The sequence below is a fragment of the Idiotropiscis lumnitzeri genome, unplaced genomic scaffold (genome assembly GCF_059441095.1).
Source record: "Idiotropiscis lumnitzeri isolate Australia: NSW breed Sydney's pygmy pipehorse unplaced genomic scaffold, RoL_Ilum_1.0 HiC_scaffold_35, whole genome shotgun sequence".
In the NCBI taxonomy this organism is placed as follows: Eukaryota; Metazoa; Chordata; class Actinopteri; order Syngnathiformes; family Syngnathidae; genus Idiotropiscis; species Idiotropiscis lumnitzeri.
Genome location: NW_028283573.1, coordinates 1067541 through 1075553, shown reverse-complemented (window position 1 = coordinate 1075553; position 8013 = coordinate 1067541). Strand labels below are relative to the sequence as shown.

General features: G+C 41.2%; 1 long non-coding RNA gene across 1 annotated transcript; it reads right to left on the bottom strand.

Moving 5' to 3' along the window:
- Positions 1-4980: 4980 nt before the first annotated feature.
- LOC148315868 (uncharacterized) lies at positions 4981-7658 on the bottom strand. Its single transcript, XR_015840521.1, has 3 exons — positions 7514-7658; positions 7211-7292; positions 4981-5675 (listed from the first exon to the last, which is right to left on the bottom strand). It is a non-coding gene; the product is annotated as an uncharacterized LOC148315868 (long non-coding RNA).
- Between the last annotated feature and the right edge of the window lie 355 nt (positions 7659-8013).

The window sequence follows — 8013 nt, the reverse complement described above, 5'->3', positions numbered from 1 at the left end:
CCTAATATTGTGCGGATCAATAAAACACCAGGTCAGGGTCTTTTTTCTTTTTATTTTATTTTATTTATTAATGTATTTTTATTTATTTATTTATTTTTATTTATTTATTTAATCAAGCTTTTCTGGGGGCTCTAGTGAGTAAATATTTTTGAGGTCATGTCTGGGACCAATAAAATACAAATATGTTCACGAGGATACACACTTTTGCAAAAAAAAATTCTTTTTTTTTTTTTTACGAGAACGCAGAGTGTTATTTTTATGACTTTCCGTCATTGACGGCTTCTCCGATGCTCCACCACAAGAATGTAGTGTCCTACTTTTGACAACCAGCAACACTGATGGTGAGAAGTGTGATTTTTAAGAAAAGCATTAACAGGCGACAGGGCTGGTCCATAAAAATTGTGTTGGCAAGATGAGACACTTTTTCGCTTGTCAATCATTGCCTCTTTTCATGTGTGTGTGTAATTTGGCGTCATTTATGAATTTTAAAGTTTAAAATGATTATCTATACCACACGAGGGAAAAAATGCGAGAGCAAATAGCGTCGATGCTGATTTCCACATCATGACATTATCATTTCCCAAAAGCGCCTTTTGTTCAGTGTGATCATTAAAAGCATCAGCATAAAAAAAATTAAGTAATTCTGCTTTTTGAAAATCTCACATCTGAACTACTCAAAATTCTCCATCCGTCTTTTCAAGCGCTTTTCCTCAACAGGGTGACGGCAGAAATTAATACAGCGATAAACCAAAGATTCTTAATAAACTCACTTTCTGAAACAATGCACAGGCGAGGCCAGGTCAAAAGTCAAACCCCCGATTCTCCAAACTGTGAGGCAGACGTGCTAAACACTAGGTCACCGCGCTGCTTGGACTGATAACGTGACACTGAAATCCAAAGAAACGTCATTACCTTGAAGTTGTCCATGTGTTGCGTGTCTCTGTGTGTGTGAATGTTCAAATAACACACACACACACACACATTCTAACCTTGACCCTAAAATCCCATGACCTTTGACCTGGCACTGAACAAAGTCAAAAACACAACTTAAACCCAGAAGGAGGTGATGTTACGCACGCACACAAAGGCACACTCAAAGAGGTCAAGGGTCACATCGGGCCATTTGGTGTCAGCTTGCTGTGACGCCGCCGGCAGACAAACATTATTCCAATATTTATGAGTCATTTTAAAAATGGTTCCAAGTGCGCCAACATGGAGATGAATTTTTTTATTTTTTTTATTGAGATGATATCAGGGTCCTTGATGCAAATCTGTTTGGAAAGGCAACTTCAGCTTTGACCATTTTTATACACAGATAAGAAGATCGATCGCTGTCCCAGTTTCTGCAGAATAAGATTCAACAGAAATTTAACTCAACGTGTTATTTGCGAGCGCAACAGAGAAGGCCTTGAAAGTCCTGACCGCGGTTATCAATGAAACGGGCATCCTTGACACGGCATTGCAAACCCGCAGGTTTTGAGTCACTCAAAAGAGGCCGAGGTCACTTGGCGAACGCACTTAAGTAAAAGTCTTAGCGAGCTGACAAGGCAACAAAACAGCGCTGTCGAGTGCTTGTCCATCAGTTGAACCCGACACTACTTCACTGTCTCCTGCACAATCAGCGCAGTGTGGAGTGATCCGGCCAACAGCCGCATGCAAGCGCCTCCCCCCCCCCCCTGCCCCCTTTCCTCCTTACTGCATTTTTGGCCATTGGAGCCACTCAGGAGTGGATGATGCACACGAGGCCTGCGAGGTGACGGGCGGAATGTCGAAGGCGGGTCTGTCATTGCGGATATAAACTGTCACCGTCGGGATAGTGTGAGATTTGAAAAGATGCTCTGACGGCTTCCATTAAGTGCTCTCAGTTTGCGCAGTCACGCCTGGGTCGAGACAAACGACCCTTTCCGCGATGGCATTGAAAAAGCCACCGAGATGGACAATGTAGCAGATTAGATGACGATAAAGATAATATATTGTTTATCGTCGGCTCTTTTATAGTCAAGGTTGCTCTCGGTCGCAGGTGTTAAACTCAAGGCTCGGGGGCTAGATCTGGTCCGCCACCTCATTTTATGTGGCCCGCGAAGGGCAAATCATCAGCATTAACTTCCTATTTCTAGCACATTTTCTTCACTTTTAATAACATTGAGATATTGCCGTTTATCCTCCCCTTTTAGAATTAATTGAATAATTGCTGAACAAACAATTACTGCCTGGCTTTCCATCAATTTGTCGTGTGTATGTGATAACGTAATTTAGTCATTCCGGCCCTCTGAGGGAAACCAGAACTACGATGTGGCCCGTCCTCAAAAATGAGTTAAACACCGCTGCGCTAGGTTATGGTTCATTTCAGGAGACAGATAAAAATGATACGTAATCCCCAAAACTATCTGTATTGATTTTAAAAATAAATCCAAATAAAAAGAGTATTCTTATTTTTAGTCTCATCTTTCAAAGCGCCTTTCTGAAGACTCGCAACTCCAAAGACTTGCCGGGACTTTGTTCTGCTCTCTTTTGGTTTATAGAGTGAAATCATCACCGGAGACATCTGGTGCCAAGGAACATTGCGTGGGTGCCAGCTCATTGCATCAAATAGTGGTAGCGACAAACCCAAACAGACTGCGCAGCTCCTCTCGCCTCTGTTTATGCTTTGCAGGCCTCAAATCTTTTTTGTCGTTGTTTTGGCTCCTTGGTTCCAGCTACACTTATACACGATATACGTGCATATTCTCTGCGAGAAAATGGACGACATCTCCGTCCCTGAAGGTGCAATGTAAACCACCAAACTATTTTTTGTTTCTTTTCCAGGATAACTAGTGAGTGGTTTCTGAAAGGCTGCCACACAGGATGCTTTTTGGCCAAGTCATCTTGATTGTTAAGACCGCATTTGTATAATTTAGCCCCAGAAAGACCGAAAAACAATTTACATGATGCGGAGACTAATCAATGCTACTGCGTTTGATGATTGACATGTAACGTGAACAGAAAATGAAAAGCCGGCCAATGACTCTCAACAGAAATGTGAGCCGCAGTGCTGTGGAAATCAAATCTAAAAGTATAACTAAAGGAATGAAATCACAAATCATTTTCAAATCCTGGCAAGTGTTTTTTTTTTTTTTTTGTGTGGAGCTTTAATTCGAATACGAGGTTTGACGCCTCTCGTAGCAAAATAAATGGTAAAATCTAAATAATATTACTAAAGATTCCATTTGAATTGAATGCACACAAATTTACGCATCCTGCAAAAAACAGGTGATTTGGGTGAAACCAACCCAGATTGCTGATTAATTAAAAAAAAAAAAATGGAATAAGGTAGAGAACGAATCTGTACGCCTTGGAAGATCAATCAGGATGCTGTATTTTATTTTTTATTTTTTTAATGGATGCCATTGAAGGAGTAAAAAAGCTCCAGCGAACAACCGACAGAGGCCTCGTCATTGCTTGATGATTGCTATCTTTGCAGGAAATTTGTTTGAAATGATATTAACGCATTCACTGCCATTGACGGCTAAAGACGTCAAAGATCCCTTTTTTTTTTTTCTTAAAACTCGGCTGGTAGTGAATGAGTCAAAGTGTTTTGCAATCATAGTTTGTGGTATAGTTAGACTGTTAATATAGGCCATTATGACATAGTTTTAATTTTTTACTAAATTTAACTTTCTCTGGGATGCCAGTGTAGAAAAAAAAGCAGACTTGAACGACAGAAATCTGACCTTTGCCAAGACCGGACAACCATATGATGGATTAGCACCAAAGTGAACTTTACCCTTCTTGTACAAACGCTAGAATGTTCACATTAAAGTTTACACCTGATTACAAAACCAAAATATAATTACTTCTTTTGGACACTGTCGCTTGTCGAATTTCTTTTTTTTTTTTTTTTTTTGCATATGCCTGCCAACTAAGAAACAAACCAAAGCTGTGTTGAAAACACCACCTCCTTGTCAGAGATAATAACGCCGACACCACGGGACAGTGATGAGCAGACGTCGCCGACGAATGAGACAAGTGATGATGAGCGCGATCAAGTGGTGTCATGAGAAAAGTGACTCACTTCCCCGTTCTGTCACATTCGCTGGCATCTGACCGAGTGGGAAAGGCGAGACATTTCGCCCCTGGCGTGGGCGGGAGGGGAGAGGATTTACACCAGCAAAACCGCAGCTGTAATAACCCTGAAATGCTCCAAAACCTCAAACAGTTGCGGCTATTCAGAAGTGCGAGCTTGAATTGGACTGATCTTCATCACTTTAGTGGGTAAAAAGAAGTGATTCTTTGTAATAAATCAGAACAATCCTGATGTTCTGGATTCAAATGAAGACTCGGGTGTTTTGTTTTTATGCGGGAGTCGGCTGGACTGGTGATGCGCGATTCTTCAGTCCACCAGCTGTGTCCACACCGCCGCATCTTGTGTGAAGCAAATGCCTTCGCCACGCTCCTGTGAAACAACCACACAAGTTGTTTTTTTTCTCCCGCTAGCTTAGCGCAAACGGACAATGCAAAACGCATCGATGGGCTAGCTAACAGCATCGACTCGAACGAATGCACCAATGTTCACGGGGATATTTTATTTATTATCTACATATGACATATGTTATTGTTGTTATATCAGCCTGACAAACCATGAAAGATGACAGACGATTGATCGTACCGTCGCAGATTGAAGCGCAAAATTTGGAATTCATATATTAAACAGAACCATAAAACACGTGAGGATATTTTTCAAAAGTGCGATTTCGAAAGATAATATTCTCTCTTCAAATGTTGAAATATATATATTATTAAATATACATATTTAGAAACAAAGGTTCCTTTATCAGGGTCTTCCGTGTATTTTACATTCACGGTAGGGTCATGTAGGTTTGCGATCTACATTAAGTCTCACACATGTCATTTGTTGTACTGCTCCTTTAGAAATCCTGCCACATTTTTATGCACGTCAAAGCAAAAAAAAAAAAACGGTGGCTTTGCCCCATCATAGTACTTGACAACCAACTTTCAGCGTCTTTGTCAAATATGTAAACAGCCTCCGTTTCTGAACGGCGCAAAAATGTCATCTGAATCCAATCTGTCCTCGGGCAGGCATGTGGGGGGTGCATTTAATGCCGCCAAAGATGAAGAAGTTGAAGGAGCAGCCTGGCTAAAAAGTGTGATAAAACACAAATAAACGCTCATGTCTGGGTTGCCGTCACCTTTGCTTCGGAGCGGCGAGGCTGCAGCATGCAAACATCGCAAAGGAAAAAAAGTGGCCTCATATGGTTTCACTTTGAGGAATATACTTTCCTTCGTCCACTCTCGAAGAGCTCATGTTTCCCTCCGTGTAGGTGTGGTCTTCTATTTGGGTCACGACGAAGACCGGAATTCCCAAAGTACCCGTGTGAGGGAAGCTTTTTTTTTTTTTTTTTTTTAATGAAGTGCTCCATGATGGAAATGGGGCTGTGTTATTTTTATATGAAGGCAAAGATGTCGCCGCTTTATTGTGAGAGTCCTCTAGGAGACAGCTGCACGTCTGCTCAAGAATCCGTTGCTCAAACTGAAACTCTTATCGGAATAAATCGTGAAGCGCACCGACTTCTTTGGTTGACTTGAGGCAAAGGGTTTTTATGGCTTTCGCTGCTCCCCGGGCCTTGCAAGATCCAGTCACGAAGCACTGCGTTTTGGATTCTCCTAGCAGGCGTATGCTGTCAAAAAGACGAAGCAAATGAAAAGAGTTACAATGCTTCTTTGAAGTCGCAAGTTTCACAAGCCGTACCGTTATTAAAAATTCTTTGTCGTCATCGGCTGTCGTGGCCTGACTAGACCACAGTCGGTGAACAATTCTTCAAAAAAAGAGGCTTCAAGATGTTTATTGCCATTACTGACAAATAAAATTGAAGACAAAAAAAAAACACAGCTGTTTTAAGTTAAATCGGCGATATAGAAACTTTTTCGCCATCTTCTTATTTTTTAAGCTCTTTAAACAAGCTTCATATTAAGTAATATAAACACATGTAATGGTTAATACAAAAATATCGACCAAATAATGTTACAGTGGACCAATCTTATATCTTCTTATCTATAATCAGGTCGGCAGATTTGCATTCTCGTTCTATAGGCGCAAAAATCAGCATCAACGAGGACGTGACGTTCAATATCTTTATCTTTGCTGCTGTAACACCTCAAATTTCCCCATTGTGGGACTAATAAAGGACATCTTTATCTTTATAAAAAAAAGAAAAAAGAAAATATAGGATGAGCTGAAATAATTCAAATTTACACCGTGAAAATAAATAGTATTCACAGTGGATTTAAAGCCAAAATAACCAGGAAGCCAAAGGAAACAGTTATAAACTGGTAATAAACTGTGAACTTGCTGAAGACACCACCCTGCCTTAAAGTACGCTAACTAAACACAAAATCGTGAATTGCCATAGACGGGCTAATGAATTGCATGCGTACGATGTTGTAACCCTTCACGCAATGGATATGTTAATCCAAATGGTGGTGCAAAACATGTAGACAGACAGTATAATAATACTAAGAGGCATAGACTCTTTATCCGTTATTTCACAAATATAATTTGGGTTATGATTGTTTTGAGTCCCGGCACCACTAATTGGAGAAGTTTGCCCTCAATTAAATCAGTTCTCCGGGCAATATGTCAGTTCACTTGCGCTTTGACGCATCATGTCAGTTTGTCGCTTTAGTATGAATATGAACACAAGCTTGAAGAACAAAAATGGTTGATTCAGTTTCCCCATGCGTCATCTGAACATCACCTTGCTGGAATGTTTATCAACAACAGATGTTGACTTGCGAGCCAGCTCGCTGTTGCAGCACAATTGTAAAATGTTTGTGTTGTTCATGTTTACCCTCCCTGAAACAATCAAATCAGTTTCCGGTGACATAATTGTTGGCTGTATAGCATGGACCCGAATAGCTTTCCCGCTTGGATTTTAATTTCATTCGCCAGAAAAAAAAAATTTTTAGAACAAGAAGCCGTTTGATTTGCTATCAAATAAATTACGGATCGTGAACACACGTGTCGTTGTACTACATCTCGCCACCAGTGCGGATTAGGTCTGGTCTCTGGCTCTCGTCAGCACACCATGGACACGCCGGTGCATTCATTCCACCTTGTTTTCATTCCACTCCCCACCAAAAAAAAAAAATAACTTTTCTCAAGTGTCGGGATTCCAGAAAAGAAGAAGTGCAAGCATTTGACTTTTACACCCACCTGGATTGTGGCCACTCGTTCCGCACAGCAGAGCATTCTGCAATAACGAGGCACCGACCCGAACGTGTGCACCGGTCGTTTTCTGGACAAGCAAACAGAACGTAGCTTTACTAAACATTTCAAATCCATCATGGACGCAGTTTTTTTTTTCCTCCCACAAAAGGCCTTATCACTCTGTTAGCACTGTAAAGTTCAGCAGGAAATATCCAAGCCTGTAATTACACTCAAATGCCGAAGGTGAGGAAGTGATCAGACATGATCCGAACGCACCCTGAATGGTCTTCCGTTTATTCGGCAGCTCACCTTCATAATCACGTCTCCTCACGGCTAAAACGATACAATGAGCGAACCAAAAATCCTGTCCGTCTTTCTTTGATGATGCTTCCCTCCAATGCATATGACACTTTGGGGGCATTCTTGGAGTGGGCAGCCGACAGCTGGCATGCTCCGGCACATCCCGAGTGTGCAGATGGCGGAGCTGTCTTACTGGAATCGCACTCGGCTCAACACCTGTCTATGATTACACTTGTCAGTGTGCTGGCATGTTTGATATGCGATTGCTAAATATGCATTTCATTGTCTTTGGCTGTTTCATGCACGAAGCTGATGAAGACGTCAACTGACAGCGAATTGAGAATTACTTTATTACAGGTCGGGTAATGCGCATGCACTCTTACAACTCTCGATTTCGTGGCCAATGCAAGTCTAGTGGAAAGTGAAGTTGAACAGTGTGTGCATGTGTGGAGTTTCCCTTTTTTTTTTATTTCTTAATCTATTTTCATAGAACGGCTCAGGTAGAAAGG